The sequence below is a fragment of the Mus musculus genome, chromosome 4 (assembly GCF_000001635.26).
Source record: "Mus musculus strain C57BL/6J chromosome 4, GRCm38.p6 C57BL/6J".
NCBI classification, from domain to species: Eukaryota; Metazoa; Chordata; class Mammalia; order Rodentia; family Muridae; genus Mus; species Mus musculus.
The window spans coordinates 155,472,720-155,498,451 of record NC_000070.6 but is presented as its reverse complement, the minus strand read 5'-3'; the positions used below and the strand labels follow the sequence as shown (position 1 = coordinate 155,498,451).

Genomic DNA, 25,732 nt, shown 5'->3' with positions numbered 1-25,732 from the left:
TGAGTGTTTATTATGTGCCAGATACTGCTCTGGTGCTGAAGACAAGGGGGATAACAGAGTCTGGTTGCTGTTTGTTGTATGAGAAACACCCCATCTCCTCTCCTCTGTCCCTGACCTCAAACTTATTTCAGACACTTCACTGAGCTCTAGAACTGGCTAGGTATCCCTGAGAACTACTGACCTCCACTATTCCTGCAGGTCAGGCTCCCACAACTTTATCCTCGGGACCCCACCCACCCACACCCACCACTGCCGCGCCACCAAAAGATGCTGAGTAAGCATTTAAATTACTAAATTAATATAAAGGAAAGGGAATATAAACTAACAGACAAGCAGACAAGTATTTATACTCCTTGTAGAGTATATATTTTATGATCACCACAGGGCTGTTGAGTTACAAGACAATCACACAACTACTGCAAGTTAATAAGCATGTTTCATTCATCCTTACTGTTCTCAGTCTAACATTACAAACTAATTTATATAATCTGTCCCCTCTTGATAAAGTACATTATAAAATTTGGGACTACTGGGCTGGTGAGATGGCTCAGTGGGTAAGAGCACCCGACTGCTCTCCCGAAGGTCCAGAGTTCAAATCCCAGCAACCACATGGTGGCTCACAACCATCCGTAACGAGATCTGACTCCCTCTTCTGGAGTGTCTGAAGACAGCTATAATGTACTTCCATATAATAAATAAATAAATAAATAAATAAATCTAAAAAAAAAAAAAAAAAAAAAATTTGGGACTACTAATTATTATCTTATCATGGCCTTTTTATCAACAGCAGAATGGACTCAACTAAATAATTCTTAGAACCATGTTTTTTTGTATAATCATAGGGTTTTTTTTATTTTATTAGATATTTTCTTTATTTACATTTCAAATGCTATCCCGAAAGTTCCCTATACCATCCCCCCTTAGAACCATTTTTTATGTGATCTTAGCCTCTTTTTTTTCCTTAAGATTTATTTTATGTATGTGAATACACTGTCACTCTCTTCAGACACACCAGAAGAGGGCATCAGATCCCATTAAGGATGATTGTGAGCTGTGTGGTTACTTGGAATTGAACTCAGGACCTCTGGAAGAGCAGGCAGTGCTCTTAACCACTGAGCCATCTCTCCAACTCCTTAGTCTCTTAAATTGGAGAGATTTTACAAATGCTCTCTCAAAATTCTGATTTAGTAAGATAAATCACTGAAAGCATGGTAGCACATGTCTTTAATCCTAGCACTTGGAAGGCAGAAGCAGGATCTGTTTGAGTTCGAAGTCAGCCTGATCTAAGGCTACACAAAGAAATCCTGTCTAGAAAACCAAAACAGGGCTGGTGAGATGGCTCAGTGAGTAAGAGCACCCAACTGCTCTTTCGAAGGACCAGAGTTCAAATCCCAGCAACCACATGGTGGCTCACAACCATCTGTAATGAGATCTGACGCCCTCTTCTGGCGTGTCTAAAGACAGCTACAGTGTACTTACATATAATAATAAAAGAAAATAACAACATGCCGGGCATGGTGGCGCACACCTTTAATCCCAGCACTCGGGAGGCAGAGGCAGGCAGAATTCTGAGTTTGAGGCCAGCCTGGTCTACAAAGTGAGTTCCAGGACAGCCAGGGCTATACAGAGAAACCCTGTCTGGAAAAACAAAAACAAACAAACAAACAAAAAAAAAAACAACATAATTAAACATATTGAGCTCAAGGCCAGCCCGGTCTACAGGCCAAGTCCCAAGACAGCAACACTTGGAAGGCAGCGGCAGGTGGACCACTAAGTTCAAGGCCAGCTTTACCCATCTACAGAGTCCCAGGACAGACAGGGATACACAGAGAAATCCTGTGGGAGGTAGGAAGGCAACTATATTCTATAAAAGAAAAAGAGTTTCTGTCATGGAAGCCAACAGCAGCACCAGGAGATCAACATGGCTCCCTAAAGCCAGTATTGTACAAGAAGCAGTCTGCAGTCCTCTCAGTTACAAACTCCAATGTCTAAGTCTATATGTCTTACATGAGTTATGCAACAAGATCCAAATTTTAAAAAGGCATGGTGCCCATCCCTATTTCAGAACAGTTAACATGATACACGCTCTCTTCATACATACATCTATACAAATATCATAGGACCAACTTCCCATCATTACTAAGCATTTGTTTTGTATGTTTTAATTTAAATGTTTTCTTCTCTTGTTCAATGATCACTAAACCAACCATTTAATTGAACTTCTACTTCATAATTGCTGCAAATAACAACAAACAGCTCTGGGAAGAATGTAATGGAAAAACTAAGTGATGGGAAGCCTTGAACAGCTGAAAGACTAGCCTGAACAACATTGTGAGCTCTGTCTTTAAAACAATGCAAACACCCAAATGCAAACCTGGAATTACTCAAATAGGATCTCATGTAGCTCAGTCTGGTCTTAATGACTATGTAGCTAATGACCTTGACCGTCTCCTAATCCTGTCCCCACTTCCCCAGTGCTGAGATCACAAGTACACACCATCAGCTCCTAAAATCAGAATTTTTTTTTTTTTTCGTTTTTTGAGACAGGGTTTCTCTGTATTGCCCTGGCTGTCCTGGAACTCACTTTGTACACCAGGCTGGCCTCGAACTCAAGAAATCCACCTGCCTCTGTCTCCCAAGTGCTGGGATCAAAGGCGCCACCACTGCCCGGCTCTAAAATCAGAATTTAAAACAAGATTAAGATTAAGAAGATGCCAGCTGTGGTCCCAGCATTCAGGACAAAACCCCCTCCCCCACAAAAAAAATTAAGAAAAAAATTAAAGATTTAAAATTTTAAAATTAAGAAAAGAAGCTGGAGAGCCAACTCAGATGTCAAGAGCACTTGTTCCGCGCCGGGCATGGTAGTGCAGGCCTCTAATCCCAGGCTATACAGAGAAACCCTGTCTCGAGAAAGAAAGAAAAGAGCACTGTTTCTCTAGCAGAGGACCCCACAGGAACCAAGCACACATGGGTACGCATATACATACAGGCAAAATACCCATACACATAAAATACTAAAATAAATAAATAAGTAAATAAATTTAATTAAAAAAAAACAACACCAAAATTCTAAAGCATTTTGTTCCATGTCTTATGAGATATATGCTAAAAGGAGTTTTTAAGTAATATGGCACAAACCGGGCATGATGGCTCACGCCTGAATCCTAGCACTTGGGAAGCAAAGGAAGAAGGACCACCAGAGGCCAGCCTGGCCTGCACAGTGAATACTAGGACAGCCTGGGTAAGATGGTCTTTTAAACTAAAGGGAAGTGGCAAAAGCACACCATATGGTCAAGTCCAGATAATAAAACCGAGAATATCTATTACCAATCCAATCCACTAATGCTAAAACCAAAGCCCACATAAAGAATTTAATCCAATTTGGTGACTGACATGAGCCAAATCTGTTGGGCAGAGAAAAACAATCCAATGAACCAACTAGTAACTGCAGATAGTGTACTTCTAAAACAAAGCTGCTGTGGCTCACACGGTAAGCACCGGCCACACACAGCCTGATGATGGTAGATGATTGCAGACTGCTCATGCTGGTTTTTCGAGACAGGGTTTCTCTGTATAGCCCTGGCTGTCCTGGAACTCACTTTGTAGACCAAACTGGCCTCGAACTCAGAAATCCACCTGCCTCTGCCTCTGCCTCTGCCTCCAGAGTGCGCCACCACGCCCGGCTATGCTCATGCCTTTCTCAAGGCTCCATTTAGTGCTGTTAACTTTCCAACAATACCAATGGATAATAGATTTTCTTAAATTATACTTATGCAATGCAAGTTTGTGCATGAGTGGCGGAGGCCTTGCAGAAGTGCATTTTTCCCTTTCCCTAGAGGGGCTCCAGAGATCTAACCTGGGTGCTCAGGCTTGGCTGGCACCAAGTACCTGAACCTCCAGCCCAGTGCGTTTTTTTTTTTAAGGTTTATTTTTTATTTATATCAGTACATTGCAGCTGTCTTCAGACATACACTGCAAGAGGGCATCAGATCCCATTACAGATGGTTGTGAGCCATCATGTGCTTGCTGGGAATTGAACTCAGGACCTCTGGCAGGCAGAGCAGTCGGTGCTCTTAACTGCTGAGCCATCTTCCAGCCCACAGCGCAGTATTTTTTACCTAGATGAAATTAACAAAGCTTCAGTACTCCTGTGCACCACTTCTTTTGAGAGAGCATCTTCTCTAAGTCAGCTTGTTTCTCCAGTGAGCAATACAAATGCACCCGGATAATCTCAGAAATCATCCTCACTAGTAGATGTCAAGTTTCAACTCTTAAAAAAGAGACAAAACCACCATTATGCAGACTTTAGGGAAAGGAAGGGTTTAAACAAAGCTTCATGTAGGTAGACCTGGTTGTCCAGAGTGCTGGGATTAGAGGATACCCTACCAAATCTTGTTTATTCTGCAACCTTCTAAATCTCAGGAAGTTTACCTGGTCTCCCCTTCACCCAAATCAGATATAACCAAGGCTATCAAACACAGAAAAGCCTTTTTAAAAAGTGTGTTCAAGGGGCACTCTGTACTACTCGAATTAAACGAATACAGATTTGATATCAGCTCAGATACTATTTAAGAACTGTTTGTATCCAGTGGATGAGTTCATCCATGGAAGACACTGTTCAAAGTTGCATGCTCAATCTCCTGCATAAAAAGATCCTTGCAAGAAACCACCAGATAAATAAAATACAATCCTGACACTGAGCATCTGACACTAAACCCAGGAGCCAGGCAGCAGGTATGAGCACACAGCCTCAGAAAACCTACTTTTGACTTTCAAGGCTCTCACCTTCTAAGAAAGACAGCACACTGTAGAAGTGAAATACGTGCAGTCAGAACCCTACACCTACAGTCTAGCCTCTCCCATGCAGACCAGGGCCTTCCCAGCTGCACTGCATTCCTGCACAGGTCTGTGAAAAAGGTCACTCTCCCTAGGTCCTATCTATCCAGAACCTAGCTCTGCTGTCTAGAGGCTCAAAGCCTCTTCACATTTCCATCCCTGGCCAAACACCCGGCGGAAGAAATTTTCCTTTTGCAATATACCTTCCAGAAGAATCCAGAAGACATCTTAGCATGAAAACTAAAAGCCTTATCTTCAAATATCTCCCACCACCAAAAACCACTACAGCTTCAGATGTAACAAAACAAAACAAAAACCCAAACAAACAAAAACTACATAGAAACTGACTAATGGTTTCTCTGAGGACCACATTTAGTCTCCACAGTGAAATGGAACTTTTCACAATATTAACACTTCCATTTATCATGATAGAATGACTACATATTTTCTTAGTTAACAGTAAATCTCACAGGCTACTTAACCACACACAGAGAAAGGCTTGATTGCTGCTATCAGATCGAAACATAACAATACAAAGTACTATTACTACCAAACCAACACTACAAATTACCTGAAATTTCAAAATTCATGCACAAGTGTCATTTATATACTTATAAATTCTACTAATTCGGGGCTGGAGAGATGGTTCAGGGGTTAAGAGCATCGGCTGATCTTCCAAAGGGTCTTGAGTTCTGTTCCCAGCACCCACAAGTCAGCTAATGACTCTAACTCCAGTTCCAGGGAATCTGACACCCTCACATACACACACAGACACAGACACATCCAGGCAAAACAGCAATGCACTAAACAATTAATTAATTAAATGAAGCCCCACTAATTCTCCTCTCAAAATAAAAATTTTGACATAACCTCTTTAAAGATGAGCTGAACACGTATAGGGATGCTATTTCGGGATGCTAATCCTGTGGTTTAAAAAAACCCGGAAAAAAAAAATGTTTAAATGTATCAAAAGGTCAAAAGCCAAGCTGCAGTTCCCCAGGGGAACCCGAGGCTGTGGAGGAGACGCGGAAAGACTAGGCCACCCTCTGAGTGCTCTGGGCAGGACGTCCCCTCCCAGCACTGATGCATCAGGCGAACCCAGGAGCCCGGCGCCTTTTCCTCTGCACCGGCCACCAGAGCCGGCCTTTGTTTTCAGCCCCGGCAGCGGACGGCGCGGTCCTGGCTGACAAAGGCGGGTATCGCCATCTTGTCGCGGCGACCGGACGCGGCGCCCATTCATTTACGGGTGCCTGGGGCCAGGAAGGCCGGCAGCGAAGGAAGCTGGGAAGCTTGGTAGCCGTAGGCCCGCACCCGGCAGGGGTTGATGGCCGAATCCAGTAGACTCGCCCCGTGTCCGCTCCCCGCGCGCCCGGCCGAGTCCCACGCCCCGCAGGAAGGCGCGGTCCGGAGGGCAGAGCTCGGCTTTTGTTCCCGCGGGGACTCGGCCGCGAGAAGAAGCGCCTGCGGCTCTCCTGGCATCCCCACCTTAGCAAGCCATCCAGGCTCGAACCTACGACCCGAGCCCCAGCCCTGCATCCCGTTCCCTTTCTTAAAACTCAAGACCACCTCCGGGATCCCGCATCAGGCCCTAGACCCCCCCGCCCCCCGCAACAGCCTCGACCCCAGGAACATGAATGAGTCTGGAAACCGAATTCCGACACGGGCTTTGAACCCAAGACCACAGATCAGGTCCCGCATCCGGGATCCAGCCTTGAACCCAGAACCCATCCCAGATCTGGCCTTGAACCCAGGACCTCCACCCAGGTTGCCGCATCTCCGGGCCCGCACCCCGGACGCGGCCTTGAGCCTAAGACCCCGGCCCGGGCCTGCGCCCCGGCCCAGGCGGCTCCGCCCCATCCCTCACCCCCCGGACCCCGAGACCCCAGCCCTGCCGCCCACCCGGCACGCCGGGGATCGCCCACCCAACCCTGAAGAGCAGGATGAAGACGGCGGCCGATGACCCACGAGCGAGAAGAGCCGCAGGGCCTGGCCCAGCGCGGGGCAGGCTCAGCTCACAGACCCCAGCCGCGCTCACCTCGCCCTCGCCCGGTCTGGCGCCCACGCCGCCGCCTGGTCGTCGCGCTCGCGGCCTGCGGGCAGGAGTCGGCGAGGCTGGTCGGGTCCGCGCGGCGGCTGTTCCAGTCCCAGCCCCGCTGCCCTCGCCGCCCGCGCCCGCCACCGCCGCCGCCGCCGCCGCCGTCGCCGTCCGCCCCTCAGACGCCTCCAGCCATCAGGATGGGCGCGGCGGCCCCTGCCCGCAGCCTCGGGAAACCCCACGTCGCGTCACCGCGCACGGGCGGCGTGCGCGTGCCGCTCTTTCCGCCCCGCCCCTCCTTCCCTCTGCGCGTGCGCGAGAGGCTTAAAGGACCCGTGATTTTTTTCCCCCACCCCACCCCACCACCACCCCACACACCCCGCAAGGGTCTTCCAGGGACGTTGGCAGCCTATCGGCCTCGGTGGCCTCTGGCTCTGACCTGACGGTGTCGGCTCCTGTGCCATGTGCCCCAAGCCAGAGGGCGGTGTGTCCTGCCTGAATGACCAGCCCGGGAGGGCCGAAAGGCGTGCGTGCGTGCGTGAACGGCCTAGCAGGTTCTAGACAGCGGGGGTAGAGGGGTAGGAATAGCCAGGTGGGACAGGAAAGATGTCAAGATTAACCACCAGAATCTTTAAGACATGCCATCCGGTCTGGTCCGTCGTGCCTATTTGTCCAGCCATCTTCAACTAATATGACTCCTGCCACAATGACTTTTTCACTCCCATTCTGCCCTTTCCAAAACCAGGTGAATACCTCTCTTATTTCCTCTTGGCCTGCACTACCCTCTTTTAAACAAGAGCCACAACTCTCTGGGGGGCCTGGCCACCACGCTGACTCTGAGACCTTTCCATGATTCACACTTGATACCTTCCCTTCTTGTTAGCTTCTGTGCACCTTGCAGCCTTTCCTTGAAGCCCATTCCTTCTTGAAACAGCCTTTGAGTGGTCTGCACACTTCCCCCTCCCTGCCCTGGGCGCTTCCTGCCGGGCCATAGAAATGTGTCTGTCATTGTTCAGTCCTGACAGTTTCCTCATATACTTTCCCTGTGCCAGCCCTGATCTGACGCCTGATTTTACGAGCCCTAGCTTCTGCTAGTGGATGGGTAGAAGTGAGGAACCAGGTATTGGATATTCATTGCTACAAAAGTGTCATTGCTGAGCAGGCACCCTGAGGGAAAACATACATTTACATGAACATACATATATGTACATGCAGATGGTCATGTGGGCATTCGTATCTTTTTCTTGATCACAGTAAGTGTGTGGTCTCTCCAAAATACTGCATATTCTCTTCCTTGCATATTGAGTGACCTGCTTTGAGAGTAAGAAGCCTGGTTCCAGTTACCTCAAATATATCCACCACTGCTATCATCTCACCCTAGGGCCTCTGACCCCTGGGACTCTATGCCCTTCACTCCATCTGTTCGAGACCTGACTCTGTCATTTGTGACTGTTTTTTACCTGAAGTTCTTGACAGCTCCATCATCCCACTCTCTCCAAGTAAAAGTACAGGGTCCTTCCTTCTCACCATTCTCTCCACTGTCCCTTGTGACTCCAACTTCCCACAAGTGCCTCTTCCATGAACTTGTGAAGGCCAGACCTTTGATGATACCACTTCTGCACAGATGTCCCCAACCCCTTAGTAGCCCAGTCCCGAGAGAATATCCATTGCCAGCTTCATTTCCTCAAGGGTAGCCTATTCCCAGTGGTCTTGCCCTGCTCATTTCCTACTTTAATACTGTGACTCTGGTGAAGACGTCCTCACCCACCATACACACCCCACCCCCAGAGGATGTCAGAGGATATTTATGATCTGAGAAGAAGGTATCTAAGTGGTATTCTAAGTTCCAAATGAGAGGGCCAAGGCCCAGCAAGCGGAGCAATGCCTGGGAAGAGAGTGGGAGAGATAAGATGCCTGCTAGTCCCTGCTGGTCCAAAAGAGGGTGGAGCTAGAGGATGTGAACAGCTGGGTAACCAGGAGACATCCGGGACCCAGGCTCCTGTTGGTTCCACAGTGAAGGGTAAAGGGATGGGGTACATTCTGGTACCTTTTGAAAATTAGAGGGTTGGGTTTCTGAGTATTGTCCGGTGGTCTCAGGTTTTAAGGTAATCACCAAACACCAGCAGGCCTGACGCCCGCCCTTCAGGGCCTCCCTGGTGAAGGACTTAAAGCAGAAATGAGAGGGAGGGAGGGAGGAAGAAGTACTATAGACAGGAACCAGACAGAGGCAGTTAGCCTGAAGTATGCAAGGCAAGTTATCTCTCCAGCGTCCTCCATGTGGCTGTACCCCTCAGCCACTCCTAGGTCTCATAGTGAAGATGGGGGCAGGGAGGGAGTAGACTGGGCCCTTTAGAGGCTCTGGGGCTCCCCTGTTCCATAAGCTGCCTCCCTGCTCCCAGTTATTGCCAGCCCATGAGCAAGGTCTCTTATGAGGACATTGAGCCTAACGTGGTTGATATGGCTGGACTGTTGCTTAGAGACAGCCCAGGCTAACCTAGAGTTTGGGATCCTCCTGCTTCAGCCTCCTCAGACTTTGAGATTTAGCCTCTGTACTTTCCTCTATCCTTGATCTGTGACTGTTCAGGGTGGGGCAGAGCCTTCCCTGGAACTTGCCCCATAATGCTCGCTGAGGTAATCGTTTTTGTGTTTATGGACAGGGTTTCAGGGGCAAAGTTGAGGGGAAGGAAGGAAGAAGAGGAGGGGCTGACCCCTGATTCTCAGATCCCTAGCCGAAGCTTCAGGTTGCCACATGGCCTCACCTCAATCTGATATGTGCGCTCCTCGGGCAGCAGGGACCTCTGGCCCTGGACCTTGGTCAGTCTCCAGCCTGCTCGGACTAGAAGCCTGCCCTGAAGATGGTAAGAAGCTAGCCTTTCCCCCAAGTCTCTGAAACTCCTTCGTCCCTTTAGCTTAGGCCTCTTGTGATTTTTGGCTCCTACACTGCCACCCAGCCCCCTCCACAGACAAAAGCTTAGGGGATCCCTGCCTCTAGCCCAGGACTCTGGCCTCTCCTGATTTTTCAGGCACACTCCCTTCTCAGGAAATATCTCAGAAATCAGATGGCAAGTCCATAGCCACACCCAGTCAGATATGACCAGCCCAGGGCCCATCAGCAGTGGCTGCAGGGCTAAGCAGGCCTCCAGGGTGGAGGCACTGCCCAGGGGCTGGCTCAGTGCCCAGCCTTCTCTAAAAACCCAGGGAGCATGGATGTATAATTCAAGTGCCCCTCCCCCATTCACTCTTGAGCAGGAAATGGCCTAACAGGAAAGTAGGTCTTCTTAAATGTGAATTATTCAAACAATCTAGACATGTGACGGGACCCAGAGCTAGGCAGTGCCCTGGTGCCTTGCTCCAGCCAGGCTTTGAAGAGGCTTGAAACACCAAGGAACATTTCTAGATTTCCAGATCTGGTTAAAAAAAAGGGGGGGGGGAGGGGCCAGGGTAGTGACCAGTAAAGTCCCTTTATCTTGGCCTGGATTCGGACCCTGTGAGCATCCATTCCTGTCCTGCTGAGCATTGTCTAGTTTCTCTACCACACAGCCACCCCATTGTCACTTCCAGTAAGTGAGAATGCACCCTGCCCCTGCCTCCACAGCACAGAGCCCCCAAGAAGAGGAAGGAAAGAGGAGGGACATGTGATGGTGCCCAGGGACTCAGAATGTAGGTGATAGGAAGTGCTAATTAGTTCCTGTGGGCTTCCAAAGGCGGGGCTTGATGAAAGAACAGGGCCACGGCTCTTGAGGAGACCCTCATCCCTCCTTCATCCCCTTAGCACACTTATCCTTGCCAACTCTGCTTAGGTAACCTGGACAGGACCCATGCAGCTCACAGTCCTAACCTCCTGTGCCACATCTATCCCCAGGAAGAGGCAGGAAAAGGGTGGTAGTCTTTGTAGACTGGCCAGGATCCTCAAAGGACCTTGGTCCCCTCCCAGTCATCAGATTGGCCCCGTGGCTATTTCTTCTTACCAGGCTTCAAGCACTGATCCTTCAGATCACTAACCTTTGATCACAAAACAGATATCCCGTATCCAGGGACCAAAGTGAGCTGGAAGTGGAAAGGACGCCCAGCCGTGCCCAGTGAGCCAGGCACGATGGCAGTCCCATCACTCAGAAGGCTAAGTCTAGATGAAGCCAGCTTGGGCTTCCTAGAGAGCCACTGTCTCAAAAATAAAACAGGCGCTGGCAAACAGTTCACTGGGTAAAAGTGCTTGCCGCACAAGCAGGACGTACAAACGGAAGGAGAAAACTATAAAGGTGTCCTCCGACTTCCACACAGCTGCCTTCCTGGAAGAAGCAACAAGTATCTCTCTGGGATTTGTGGGAGGGTGCGTCAGCCTGAGTTACATGTGTGAACCTGTTGGCCTAGGCAGTGGCCTGGGTGCCATAGAGAAACCTAAATAAGGGACTCCCCGATGCCATCTTCATTTAAACTCTCTAATGAAGATGGCTGCTAGAAGCAGAAAGAGCAGGGGCCCAGACATAAAGGTTGAAACAATGATAAATCAAGCCAACAAGAACACAACCTTAGGCCATCTTGTATGCAAAGCAATTGGCTTGGTTCATGAACAGACAGCTGGGCTATGGAGGCTGAAACAAGGTGTTCCATGAGGCTGCTGAGGTACTCCACAGCCCACCCATGCCTCTGCTCGTCCATGTGATACTTCCTTCTGCCTGATAAGGAAATCAGTACTATGAACTCTGCCCTCTGGTCACCCCAGCTTAGCACTGCAGGATTCAGAGGCATCTGAGACATCTGTGAAAACAAGACACTAAAGCGCTTCCTTTAGATTTCAAGGGGCCCTCGTGGCAGAAAGCTGGAGGCTACCATTAGGAGCTCTGTTTAGGTAACACAAAGTTTCCAGCCTAAAGGATGGGTCTGTTTCCTGTCACCAGGCAGGAGGAAAATGCTGCTCAAAAGAGGAAAAAAAAACTTCAAGGTCCCCTCACAACCAACCTTCCTGTGAAACTAGAATTTGGAGTTAAGCGTTGTGGTGTATGCCTATAAAATCCCAGGACTCAAAAGGCCAGGCAAGGGAGTTGCTATGAATTCAAGTCCAACCTGGTTGACATAGCCAATTCCAGGCCTTCAAAACTATCAACTGAGACCTTGTCTTAAAAAAGATCAAAACCAAGGGACTGAAGACATGGTTCCGCTGTTAAGAGCCTTAGCTGTTGTTCCAGAGGACCCGGGTTTAATTCCTAGCACCCACGTGGCAGCTCACAACTGTCAGTAACTCCAATTCCAACAGATCTGATGCCTGTACACAGACATAAATTTAGGCTAACTGCCAATACACATTTGAAAAATTCAAAACCAAAAGAAAACATATAACTTCAGAATTTGGAGAGCAGTTAAGCTACCCCTAAAGGAACCTTTCTTGTTTGTGGTACTCGTGGGTGAAGATCAATTTGGTTGCTGCCCAGTGCAGGAATTATTAGGCAGCTCTGGACAATGGCTTCTCAGAACGTCCAGTTAGTGCTGGGCAGGACAGCTGAAACAAACATAACTCCAAGATCCCTGTATTGTTCAGTTCCACCTAATAGCTTAAGCAAACTAGGTCTCCCTTTACCCAGCTTTGGGCCCCAGTCCTACCCCTAGACATCCATTAAGGCATGTCTTGGGGTACAATCTCAATCTCTGGGAATTCTGGGGCCACCATGGCCCCCTCCTTCCCAAAAGTCCCTAGTCCTATTTCTTTCCCAGCCTGGGGAAGCAATATAAGCAAAGGCCACCGTTGTTTTCTTGGACTTCCTCCATTTCCTGCAGGCCACGGGTTCTGGCCTGACAGGACAACTGGTGACCATACCCTGATACATTCTCTGTGAGAAAGGTTGGATGGAGATGTGACAGAGGTTGAGGGGTGCAAAGGCCTATTCCCAGACTCTGACATACACACAGACGAGAGGACTTCAGTGAACAGGGATGTAGGGTACAGGCCTCAGTGGCCAGAGGTAGGGCCTGATGGGTGGCTTGGTGAAGTAGACTGGTCCAGAGGCAGTTCTTAGCCCTGAGACATTTTGTGGCTTGTGGACAAAACATTTCCTTCCCCCACACAGTGTTAACTTACAGACCTAGGCAGACACAGGAAAGGGGTTCTGGGAACAATGAATGGGGAAACACACATACTATTTATTGGCCATGCTGAATCTAGAAACCGGATATGGACCCTGAGGTCATGATAGCTTGCTTGTCTAAGGCAAAGGAGCTACCTAGATTCTGAGCTGCTAGGTGCAGGCCCCTGCCTCCAGCTCTCTTCTCTGCCTAGAGCCTTGCCTGAGGGAAGGGAGTTCCTGACATCCTGGGGACTCTTTTCCCAGCAGATGGCACCCTGGGACCCACTATCCTGAGACTAGGCTCTTCCAACACCTGCTAGGTAAACATATCACACCTGTGGCAGCGGCAGCAGCAGCAGGGGCAAGCCACCCAGCTCTCAAACTTTCCACAGAGGCCAGGCTCCTTAGGGTTCTGGCTAAGGGGCCACAGGATTGTTGCTGGAACTGAGCTTGTCCCAGAATCCTGTCCACAACCCTGCTGGGCCCACCAGGTATGGACAGAATGTGTACTTGGAAGTGCCCTTCTACACCAGGAAACTATTTGTCACTAAACAAGACAATACTATCAGAGCCATTTCCAGTGGGCAGGGGAGGCCATCTATAAGCCTCTCCGGACCCCTAGTAGGTATGGTTCTGGCCATAATGGGTCCTGTTCATAGAGTCCTGAATTCCCCTTAGGCTGAAGATCTGTATGCCACATTCTAACAGAAAGTCACCCCAGTTTGCCAGATTGACCCCCCTGAGGAAGGTTCTGGGTTGCAGCCTTCTAGCCCCAGCGAACCCACACTTGATGTCCTTTGCTGCTCTCCTCACCATGCCCATGTTGTCCTCCCCTCCCCTCCCCTCCTCTGTCCCACGTCTCCACAAAGAACTTCCACAGTCTCACATGTACTCGTGGACTTAATCAGAAGGGAGAGAGAGCCCTCAGATATGTCTGTTGACTCTGTTCCCTGGCTTTATCTTACCTTTTTTTTTTTTTTTAAATGTGGAAAGGGCTGGAGAAATGGCTCAGCAGTTGTAGGCACTGGCTATTCATCCAGGGGACCTGGGTTTGATTTTCAGCACTCACATGGTAGTTCATAACCTTCTGTAACTCCAATTCCAAGGGAATCCAACACCCTTTTCTGGCCTCTGTGGACACCAGACATGCCCATGGTGCACACACACACACACATGTTTTTGTTTTTGTTTTTGAGAGATTTCTCTGTGTATCCCCGGCTGTCCTGGAACTTAGATCCACCTGCCTCTGGCTGGTGCTGGGATGAAAGGGTCATGCCGCCACTGCCTAGCAAAATGTGCTGTTTATTTATTTATTTATTTATTTATTTATTTATTTAATATTTGAGAGACTGTGTCTCGTGTATCCAAGGCTGGCCTCTAACTCACTATGAGGTCAACGATGAGATGACCTTAGCTTCTAATCCTCTTGCCTTTGCCCTCCAAGTGCTGGGATTAGAGGATATAACAGCAGATTCCCCCCCTTTTTTTTTAAATTAAAAAGAAATTGAGATAGGATTTTTATTTTGGTTTAGTTTGGTTTGGTTTGGTTCTGCCTCCCGAGAGCTGTAATTCAAGGTGTGTCACACCACCAACAGCATTGAGACAGGATCAGCCAGCATTGGCTTAGCTTTGAGCTTGTGATTTCTCAGCCTCTGCCTCTCTACTGCGTCCATGTCACTGTCCTTTCTGTCCTGCTGGTCTCTTGATTCCCACCCAGCGGCCCCATGCTAGGTGGGAAGCCAGTCTTCAGGAGTTTGTCCCCTCCCTGCTGATGGTGCCCAGTTGAGATAGCTGCTCTAGGCCCTTCCACTTCTTCCTCAGGCCAGCTGACCTTTCACCTCGTGCCTGAGTCTGTTCATCATGTCAGTGACATTGTCCCAGGCCTCTGCCTGGGACCCGAGCAAGAATCCATATGTAGTGCACCATCCTGAGTTCAATAGTACTAGGAATGAAAGAGTCGCTGAATAGCCTCCTCATACCACTTCCTTACCCAGAGTCACTCAACTGTGATCTAAGCCATGTTCAGCCATCCTTGACACTGGGCCCTGGACCCTTTTGTAGAGGCCCCAAGGCAAGAAGCAGTTAACAGCTTAACCTTCTGTAGAGCCATCCTTGATGCTAAGCCTCAAGCCCCAGGGCAGCACCCCAGGGGTTCAGCCAACACATTCTTGGCAGGACCTGGATCCTGCAGGGGCAGCTTCCTTCTGAGTGGCCTCTGGGGTCCAAGAGCTGTTTGTCTAGAATTTTGTCCCTGTGGTTCAGTCACCTACCACCTGGGAGATGATGCAAGATTTGCCGGAAAGAGGCAATGAGGAGAGGCAGGCATGGGGGAGAGCGAGCCATGGCTCCAGGCAGTGACAGTTTTGTGCTTTGGGAGGACTGACAGTGTGGGGCTGGAATTGGGGTTGGCCTCCAGCTGTGAGGTACGGATGCTGGAGCCAGCATCATCTATACATCTATAGCCTTCAGGTACCTTCCAGGGGAGGCTGGGCCAACGGTGCTTGGTGTTTTGAAAAACAGCCTAGGAGGCCATGAAGGGAGCGAGGGCCCTGGAGCTTCTCTCTGTGACGTCCCTGTGAGATGGGTTGGGCCCTGCTGCAATACCTCTGGGGCTCATGCCTAGGCCTGCCCTGAGTCCTTTGTGGTCGGCCCTGCGACTAGCTCAGACTTCTAATGGTCTCCTATTCTGCCTCATTTGCCCTTCTATTGCTCTCTGAAGTTTATTTTTTATATACTTATTTATTTATTTATTTATTTATTTTTTTAGATAGGCCCTCACTATGTAGACTTGGTTGGCCTGGAGCTCACAGAGATCTGTCAACCTTTGCCTCTGAAGTACTGGGATTAAAGATGTGTGCGTGCCAGCACACCCAGTCTATCCTTTGGGGTCTTTAATTTTCTTCTTCTTTTCTTTCCTTTCCCCCCACCCCCCGCTCTCCAATCATCAGTCTCTCTATGTATTTCTGGCTGCTCTGCAACTCACTATGCAGACCAAGCTGACCTCGAACACACAGAGATACATCTGCCTCTTCCTCCAGGGCACTGGGATCAAAGGTGTACGCCATTGCTTTCCTTCCTTGACTCCTAGAAAAGATTATATATATGGAGAAGCGCTCCAGCCCTGCAGTGGGGACAAGAGTAGATGCCTTTGATTCAACACTGACTGGGTGTTCCTGGGGTCACCTGCTGCCTTGCCTACCCACTACAGCTTGCGAACGCTGCCTCTCAGGCCAGGGCTCTATAAAGAAAAGAATGCATGCGCCTCACTAGCTTTACTACCCAGTCTCAGTTTTCCTTCCGTACTGTAGAGATGTAGATAGGATGGAACTCCCTGGCAAATGCTAAGGCCACTTCTACTCTGGTGGCTGGACACAATGGACTTAAGGTGTAGAGCAGTCTGTGCCCTCAATGCCTTTGGATAAAACGGCTCTGCTGAACATTTAAGACAGAAAAGAACAAGGGCGAGCCCTTCCCTGTCCCATCGTAGAGTCCAGAGCCATGGGCGGCTCAGATGAGCCTGAGCCAAGTTGGGGCTGGACAGAGCAGGAAGTACAGCGTGGTCCTCCCTCTCCAAGGACTAGGTCCAGGCCTGTTGGCTCGCCTGGTGGGAACAAGCGCCACCATGCCCAGAAGGCTGTTTGCAGGGATTGTTAGTCAGAAACTTGGCACTTGCACAGATTGGGGTTAGAGTTCTGCGTGTGCCCCCCACCCCGCCCCCATCCCCTCACCCCGAGTTAGGGTCTGCACCTGCAGGACTGTAGCTATTGTCAGCTTTCCAGGTGGCTGAGATGGAATTTATGTCTATTCTTTTTCTTTGCAATTGTGGAAACTTGAAAGTGATACTTACAAGACTGCGTTTCGAAAACAGAGCGCCCCACCCCTGGTCTCCAACCCAAGCTTTTAGTCCCAACAGACTCCGAAGAGCCCTGGCCGCCACGCCTGGCTGCGAATGGTGCTCGAGCGCCACCTGGTGGGAAATAAGCGGAACTTCCGAACTCCGAGCGGCGCCGCTTCCGGATTGGTTGAATGAATGAAAGAAGGGCTTAAAAGTGGAGCAGAGAAGGAGCTTGGCATGATTGACAGGGACAAAGTCAGGACCGGGCTTGGGAGAAACGTCCAACTGGGCCCAGTTAACACCCCCACTCCCATTTTTTAGTGTTTCGACACAAGGTTTTGTGGTGTCGCCCTGAATGTCCTGGAACTCGCTCTGAGACCGGACTGGCCTGGAACTCAGAGATCCGCCTGTCTCAGCCTCCTGAGTGCTGGGATTAAATAAGGGTCTTACGATGCTGACCTCGCCTCACAGTGTGCGGCACTCTTGTACCAATACCCAAAGGCTTTCAATTCAGCTGTCCGCCTAACCCCTCAGCAACATGAAGGAGAGAAAATCTTAGCAGGCCAAGCCTGAAGACTCAATAGTCAGCAGTTAGAGAGAAGGGGGATTACGGTTTTTGACGACAGCCTGAGGTACAAGGTGAAATTCGAGCTCAAAGAAGTAAAGATGATAAGTGTAGCTGCCAGTGGCCAGGGGATACTGGGCTCCTGAAAGGAAAGCTGGAGATGGATGGGAAGGATGGCCAGAGAAATAACGAGCCAAGACAAAGTTCTCTGACCAAGGCTCAGTGTTTTAATTCTCTAGTCTGACTTTTAAAGTGGGTGTGTGGGGGGATCCCTCCCCCACTATGCCAGGAAAACAAGCTCAGCTGCTCAACAGGTCGTGGCTTCTTGCAGGAAGCTGCGGATGTGGCAGGACGATAGACTTTACCTAGATCTGAAGGCAAACAAGGTCTGATCCAGACGCTCAAGGCTGGGGGTGAGGGCACAGATAAGTGGCTCAGAGATTAAAAGCATCTTTTGCTCTTGCTGGAGGACCTAAGTTCGCTTTCCAGCATTCCGGTGATGGTTCACAACTGTCTATGTACAGCTCCAGTACCAAGGCGTCTGAAACCCTCTTCTGCCTTCCTGGGTAGCAGGCATCCACGAGGTGCACATATGTACACGCTGGCAAATACACAGATGGTAAAGGTAAGCATTCTTTTTTTAAAAGTAAGAGGCTGCTGTTTTCCCAGAGAACCGGGGTTCAGTTGCCTGCACCCACATGGCAACTTACAAGTGTACGCAGCTACAATCCCAGGGGATCTAGCCCCTTCACAGACATATGTGCAAAAAAAAACACCAAGTTACATAAAATTTTAAAAAATCTTTAGGGGAAACAAAAAGAATAAAAAGGACTAGGCAACAGCAGCTCACACCTTCAATCCCAGCACTCGGGAGGCTGCGGCAGGCAGATCTCTGGGGTTGAGGCCAGCCTGGTTTACAGAGCAAGTTCCAGGACAGCCAGGGCTACATGAAGGAATTCTGTCTCAAAAACAAAAACAAACAAGCAAAGACTAAAAAGGAGATAAACTCTGTCTGGCAATACATTTCTTGTATTCTGCACTATCTGTCACTTCTACTTCACTAAAACATAGCTGAGGCTCAGCCTGGCCTCGCAGAGATGAGGACAGAGGCCATGTCTGGTGGCTGGCGCTCCCATCCAGGTCTCTTTGTATGCAGGAAGACCCACTCCTGTGGTAGGTGGGAAGTGTGGAGGCTTCAGAGAAGTTGGTGAGTATCTGTCTCAATACAAATTGTTTGGCTGTGCTGGATATAGATCCAGGTGTATTATGCCTGCTAGGTGGGTTTACTCCCACCCACCACCGAGCTGCCTAAGAGCCTAATTGCCTATTTTACCAAAGTCATGTATAGTCTTAGTAGATAACCTTGATGAACTCAGAGAACCACCTCAACTCTTCCCTGATTCTATTTTCTACTCCCACAGTGTGTGTGTGTGTGTGCTTATGTGTGTATGTGTGTGTTTGTGTAGTGTATATGTGTTTGTGTGTGTTTATGTGGTGTGTATGTGTTTGTGTTTGTGTGTGTGTGTGTGTGTGTGTGTGTGTGCTTCTTTCCAGGCACACATCATTACCTCTCTGTGCTAGGAATGAAATCCAGGGCTTTGTGTGCTTTCTAAACATAAATTATCCACTGGGTTCTACCCTACCTATCTGCTGTGGTCTCATTTGCCTTTCCTCCATGGTTAGTGATACCGAACATCTTTTCTTGTGTTTGTTTCCTACAATCTCTGCTCTGTCCTCTTCAGAGGGACGTCCACCCAGGTCCTTTGCTTATTTTTAAAAAAACTGATTTGGGGCTGGAGGCTGGAGAGATGGCTCAGCGGGTAAGAGCACTGACTGCTCTTCCAGAGGTCCTGAGTTCAAATCCCAGCAACCACGTGGTGACTCACAACCACCTGTAATGAGATCTGATGCCCTCTTCTGGTGTGTCTGAACAGCTACAGTGTACTCATATATAATAATAAATAAATCTTAAAAAAGAAAAAAGAAAAAATTAAAACTAAAAAAACCCTGATTTATGGGCTGGAGAGATGGCTCAGCAGGTAAGAGCACTGACTGCTCTTCCAGAGGTCCTGAGTTCAAATCCCAGCAACCACATGGTGGCTCACAACCACCCATAATGAGATCTGACCCCCTCTTCTGGTGTGTCTGAAGACAGCTACAGTGTACTTACATATAATAAATAAATAAATAAATAAATAAATAAATAAATAAATAAATCTTTTTTAAAAAATTTAAAAAACTGATTTATTTGGGTTGGAGAGTTGGCTCAGCGGTTAAGAGCACCGACTGTTCTTCCAATGGTCCTGAGTTCAGTTCCCAGCAACCACATAGTGACTCACAACCATCTGTAATGAGATCCGATGCCCTCTTCTGGTGTGTGTCTAAAGACAGCTACAGTGTACTCATAAATAAAATAAATCTTTTTTAAAAAGCTGATTTATTTATTTTTGCAGAGAGGTGAGGGAAGGGTTCCGGGATAGATTCAGGCACAGAGAGGCTGAGGAACTTAGTCGACAGTTCCTGGGGGAGAGAGGAGGAGAGCAGCGTTGCAAAGTATAGGCCCATCAGGGCATAAGAAAAGATAGAGCAGGTAGCTCCAAAGGGGAGGAGGCATGGAAATCGCCATTTGAGATGGGATTCTGATATCATAGAGGCTCAGAGGAGTAGCGAGAAGCCATGGGCCTCCTAGGGAAGGAGCTGAGAACAGTGGACGCAGAGGGGGCTCGTGTCACGGTGACGGACAAGGATCTCAATCCGGGGCATCCCCAAGTGACCGAGGGAACTGCCAGAGAGAAATGTCCCCAGTCGTGGAGGATAGCTGTCCCTTTCCATGTGACAGGAGAGCTTCCTGTCACACCTATGTGGCTTTTGTAGTAAGAGTAGACAAAGCAGGCAGCTCTGGAGTGACACCCAGTAGAGGAGAGGGTGGTTAGAGCAGGGTAGAGAAAAACAACTGAAGGGGACCCTGACAGGCTTTTGGGAAGAGGGAGGGTTCCAACAGAGACCGAGGAGGAATAAGTGTCCAAGGAGAGAGGTGCCCACACGGTAGGCACCCCGGAGCAGGGTGTAGTTGGCTCTGGAATCCAGAGAGAGGGTCTGCTTATTGAGCAGTCTAGGAGAGACGGAAGCTGATGAGGATTCAGACCCTAGAATTTGGAGACGACGATGGTGGGTGGCAGAAGCCAGCAGAGACAAATGACCCGTGCGTATCTTAGAAGAGTCAACTAGAAGAGGTCAAACCCCTAGGAAGGAGGCTCCTGTGTGCTCCTCCCAGGGTTCTGAGCACCAGGTGAATGAAAATGAAGACATTGTCACTCCTATTGTACATATGAGGGAGAGCAGAGCCAGGCATCTGGAAGGGTCCAGACTGAAAAGGACATGAAGGGTGGGGAAAGAGGAGAGACGGCGAGCAGACAGAGAGAGGAACCAAGAGAGCTCAAGGCAGAATCGCAGGGTTTTGAGTCAGCTTTCTCTTCTTCAGGACTTGACACACATACCTCTAGATATCGCCTAAATAGTACTGGGCTCTTCCACTCATTGTATGTGTTTTTGGGGTTCAATGTTTGGCTTTCACCTTTAGCACCCCTTTCTACACGCCGTGGTCTGTGTTCCAAGAGGATGTTGAGGCAAGGACTCAGTTTGTCTCGGGGAATCTGTAGAAGATGGGCTGAGAGGGTGGTTGTGACAATATGAACACCTACAGTTACCACCCGAGAAGAGTCCCAATGAGGGACTGACTTTGTGCCTGTAGCACACCTGTGGGGATCCTCTTAACTAGGAGGACCCAGAACACTGTGAGTGGCACCATTTAGTAGTGAGGGGGTGCTAAAGTGTGTAAGAGTGGAGAAACTGAGTTAAGTGCAAAGGAGCAAGTGAGCATGAGTGTCTTCCTGTTCCCCCTTCTGCTCTTTTTTCTTCTCCTTTCTTTCTTTTTTTGGGGGGGTGGGTGGGTTTCGAGACAGGGTTTCTCTGTGTATCCCTGGCTGTCCTGGAACTCACTTTGTAGACCAGGCTGACCTTGAACTCAGAAATCCGCCTGCCTCTGCCTCCCAAGTGCTGGGATTAAAGGCATGCGCCTGGCTTCTCCTTCCTTCCTTCCTTCCTTCCTTCCTTCCTTCTTTCCTTTCTTTCTTTCTTTCTTTCTTTCTTTCTTTCTTTCTTTCTTTCTTTCTTTCTTTCTTTCTTTCTTTCTTTCTGTTTTTGTTTTGTTTTTCAAGACAGGGTTTCTCTGTGTAGCCCTGGCTGTGCTGGAACTCACTTTGTAGACCAGGCTGGCCTTGAACTCAGAAATCCGCCTGCCTCTGCCTCCCAAGTGCTGGGATTAAAGGCGTGCGCCACCACGCCCGGCCTGTTTTTGTTTTTTTGAGACAGGGTTTCTCTGTCTAGCCCTGCTGTCCTGAAACTCACTCTGTAGATTAGGCTGGCCTTGGACTCAGAAATCCTCCTGCCTCTGCCTCCCAAGAGCTGGGATCAAAGGTGTGCGCCACCACTGCCCAACTCTTTTTTCTTTTTTCTTTTTTTCAAATAATTATTTCTTTATTATATGTAAGTATACTGTAGGTGTCTTCAGCTACACCAGAAGGGGGCATCCAATCTCATTACAGATGGTTGTGAGCCACCATGTGGTTGCTGAGATTTGAACTCAGGACCTCTGGAAGAGCAGTCAGTGCTCTTAACCTCTGAGCCATCTCTCCAGCTCCCTCCTTCTGCTCTTGACAGTTGGTGTGATAGGAGCTATCTGAAGCCTCTGCTGCTGGCCTCCCCACAATAAAGGACTGAAACCTGGAACTGTGTGCTAAATAAACCCCTTTCTTCCTTAAATTGCTTTTGTTCAGGATATTACATTTTAACGACAGATGAAGCTAGGACACTGGCTCTCTGTCTTTGAAAGCACCAGAGCTAGGCAGTACTGGGCGCTTCCTGTTGTATACATATTCTCCCAAATCTCTGGGACCCATATGGCTGTATTCGGAACAGTGTGCTCTACAGTAAAGGATGTCTCCAGGTCCCTGGAACACACTGTGCCTGAGCCTTTCTGGCTCTTGAGAGTTTGGTCTCTTCCCCTGTGTGACCTTTTGGATTAGAGACATTTTACACACACACACACACACACACACACACCTTGTCTCTCGCAGACATAAATGTGTTGGATAAGGAATGACTGAATTTAAAGAAGTGGGTCACATGATTACGGAGGCTGGAGGGCCAGGGAAGATCTGATGTTGTTTTCATCTGCAGGCAGATAGAATTGCTCCTCCTCCTGCCCTCCCCTGTTGGTCTTTTCTCTCAAGGCCTTCAGCTGAATAGACCAGGCCCATCTGTATGTTGCCAGTTATGTGCTTTTCCCAAATCCTACCCATTCAAATGTTAATCTTATCTAAAAAGTATCTTTCCATGTTCCTTACAGAATTATTCACAAAAGCAAAGAGGCAGAAACATTTTGTAGGTCTGCTGACATATGAAGAGCCTAATGTGGTCTCTGCATATAGTGGATGCTGTTAACTTATAGAAAGAAGTTCTCTTTTGAGGACAATATGGCATTCAGGGGGCAACAAGGTGACCCAATGAGTAACTCATTAAAATTCTTGCAACCTGAGTTTGATCCCTGGAACCCGCACAATGGAAGGAGAGAATTGACCCTCTGCAAGTTGTCTTCTGGTCTCCACATGTGCACTGTGGCACACCTGTGAACACACACACACACACACACACACACACACACCCCGAGAAGATCGGTCAGATGCTGTTCTAGGTTTTCCTTTCTTCTTCAGTGACCAGAAGATATAAAATGATGGAAAATGAAGATTTATTGTTCCCTTAGTTGGATGCATAAGGTACATAGAAGTCAGCCAGCATGAAAAGGAGAAAGAGGGTGAAGATTTGGCTGTTAGGGGCTAGGGTGAGGATAGACTCACAGTTGGGAGGGAAACAGTGCTGGATGGAGTCAGGGGTAGGTGGGAACGTTGTCTTGGCTCTGACTCAGGCTCCAGGGATAGACAATTTGATTGTAAATCATGACGTCATCAAGATTTCAGGACTTCAGGGTTATAGCCTAGCTCTGTCAGTAGATAGTGGTCTGGGATGCAGGAAACCAAGTCTGTTATTCACAGCTGTGAGCCACCGTCAGGTAAGAGATGTGAGGTGTGACTGCCTAGGACCATGAGGTCATCTTTCTGTAACCTGCTACCTCCCCTCTGTGACTCTGGGCTCTAGGAAGGGTGGCCTGTGTCTGGAGACTGCAATTTCCCTTATCTGTATCCTTGAAAGAAGGCATTAAGAGCACAGATAGTCCCTGTCATAGTTAGGATTTTACTGCTGTGAACAGACACCATGACCAAGGCAAGTCTTTTTTTTGATTATTTTCTTTATTTACATTTCAAATATTTTCCCCTTTCCAGGTCTCCCCTTCAGAAACCCCATCCCATCCCCCCTCCCTGCCTCTATAAGGGTACTCCCCCACCCCACTCCTGTCCTCCTGCACTGGCATTCCCCTGCACTGGGGTATTGAATGCCAAGGGCCTCTCCTCCCACTGATGTCCAACAAGGTCATTCTCTGCCACATATGTGGCCAGCGCCATTGGTCACTCCATGTGTATTCTTTGGTTGGTGGTCCAGTCCCTGGGAGCTCTGGGATGTCTGGCCTATTGACACTGTTACTCCCTCCATGGGGCTGCAAACTCCCTTAGCTCCTTCAGTCTCCTCTCCAATAAGGCAAGTGTTTTTTTTGTTTTTTGTTTTGTTTGTTTGTTTGTTTTTGGTTTTTCGAGACAGGGTTTCTCTGTGTAGCTCTGGCTGTCCTGGAACTCACTTTGTAGACCAGGCTGGCCTCAAACTCAGAAATCTGCCTGCCTCTGCCTCCCAAGTGCTGGAATTAAAGGTGTGCGCCACTATGCCCGGCTAAGGCAAGTTTTATATAAAAGACAATATCTAATTGGGCTGGCTTACAGGTTCAGAGGTTCAGTCCATCATCATCAAGGTGGGAGCAGGGCAGCATCCAGGCAGGCATGGTGCAGGAGGAGCTGAGAGTTCTACATCTTCATCTGAAGACTGCTAGTGGAAGATGGACTTCCAGGTAGCTGGGATAAGGGTCTTAAGCCCACGCCCACAGTGACACACCTACTTAAACAAGGCTACACCCATTCCAACAGGGCCACACCTCCTATTGTTTACTCCGGGGCCCAAGCTATACAAACCATCACAGCCCCCAACCCTGGGGGAAAACAAGCACAGATGACAGCCAGGATGAAGGCATAGGATGACCCTCTCACCACATTAAATACAGAGCTGGCCTCCCACAGTCCATATCCTGACTACACCTGGGAGACAGGCCCGCCATGCTGCGCGCACGCAAACACATAAAAATGTGATAATTTCTCTCTTTAAGTTTTTAAGTTCGGGGCTGAGAGACGACTCAGTGGATAAAGAGTGCCTAGGATCTGCTGCAGGGGCCTCCGATGAAGGCACACAAGCCTTTAGCCTCTGCAATTGGCCTGCTGAGAACAGGGAGCACCTGCGACCCTGGGTGTCCTGGCAGGCAGAGGACTGGGCTGTCGGAGGACACTGAGTGCCACACATGCTTAGAGTCATCAGACAGGCATGGGACAGGTGGGCCAAGGTCATGAGTAATCTTGGCAGCCAGCCAGCTAGGGATGAGAGGAGCCTCTCAGTGCACAGCGTCTGAGATCTGCAAGCATAAACCTCTGAGTGCCTCACTCTCTCCCAAGCAGGCTTTCTGCTTCTGCCTGGATGGGAGCAGGAAGGACCCCCTACTCTGGTGTTGGGGGGCCAGCACCACTGCCTGGTGGTTTGCTACCCTCAGATAAGAGGAGAGCTGGTGCACGTCTGAAAAAAATACAAATGTGTAAGTGGGCGCAGAGTATTTGAGTGTTTCTGTGGCACCTTGCTACTTCCTAGGGAGTTGGCTTTGCTGTTCTGAGCGGATGGGAGGTCAGGTTTCCCAAGAAACCCCAGAATAGCCCCCAACTGCCTGGAGGCAACCTGCCAGTCTCACAGTGCTGGCTTGCCCCAGGTTCACCTGCCAGGCCACAGGCTGTGCCCATGTTTCTGCTCTAAACTGGGGACCTTCAGTCCCATCTGTGCATGGTAGCCAGGATCCTTAAGGCACTTGCTCAGACCTTCTACCTTTATAGAGTGTTTGCCAAGTCTTGGCTGTGGGATTGGCACTGAGTCTGTATGTGGGTCCAGCTAGACAAAAGCAAATGGGAAACTAGCCAGTTGGGCTGGGCCTTTTACAAGAAGTTTCCCAAATAAGTGATCACAGCCTTTAATGAGGGTCCCTGCAGCAGAACCTAGGTGCTTTTAATCTACTGGGCCATCTCCCCAGCCCTGGACTCAAAAAATTATCACATTTATATTTATTTGTTTATTATTTGTGTGTGTGTGTG

General features: G+C 48.9%; 1 protein-coding gene across 4 annotated transcripts in view; it reads right to left on the bottom strand.

The window, feature by feature from the left end:
* The window catches only part of Gnb1 (guanine nucleotide binding protein (G protein), beta 1), a 67,970-nt gene extending 60,818 nt beyond the window's left edge, over positions 1–7,152 (bottom strand). For 3 of the 4 annotated variants that reach the window (NM_008142.4, NM_001160016.1, NM_001160017.1), the window contains exon 1: positions 6,872–7,091. The gene's annotated coding sequence lies outside the window, so the exon portion shown is untranslated. Of the gene's footprint in view, positions 1–6,871 lie in introns of all 4 variants that reach the window. The other variant, XM_017319977.2, reaches the window with a different exon arrangement.
* Positions 7,153–25,732: the final 18,580 nt, after the last annotated feature.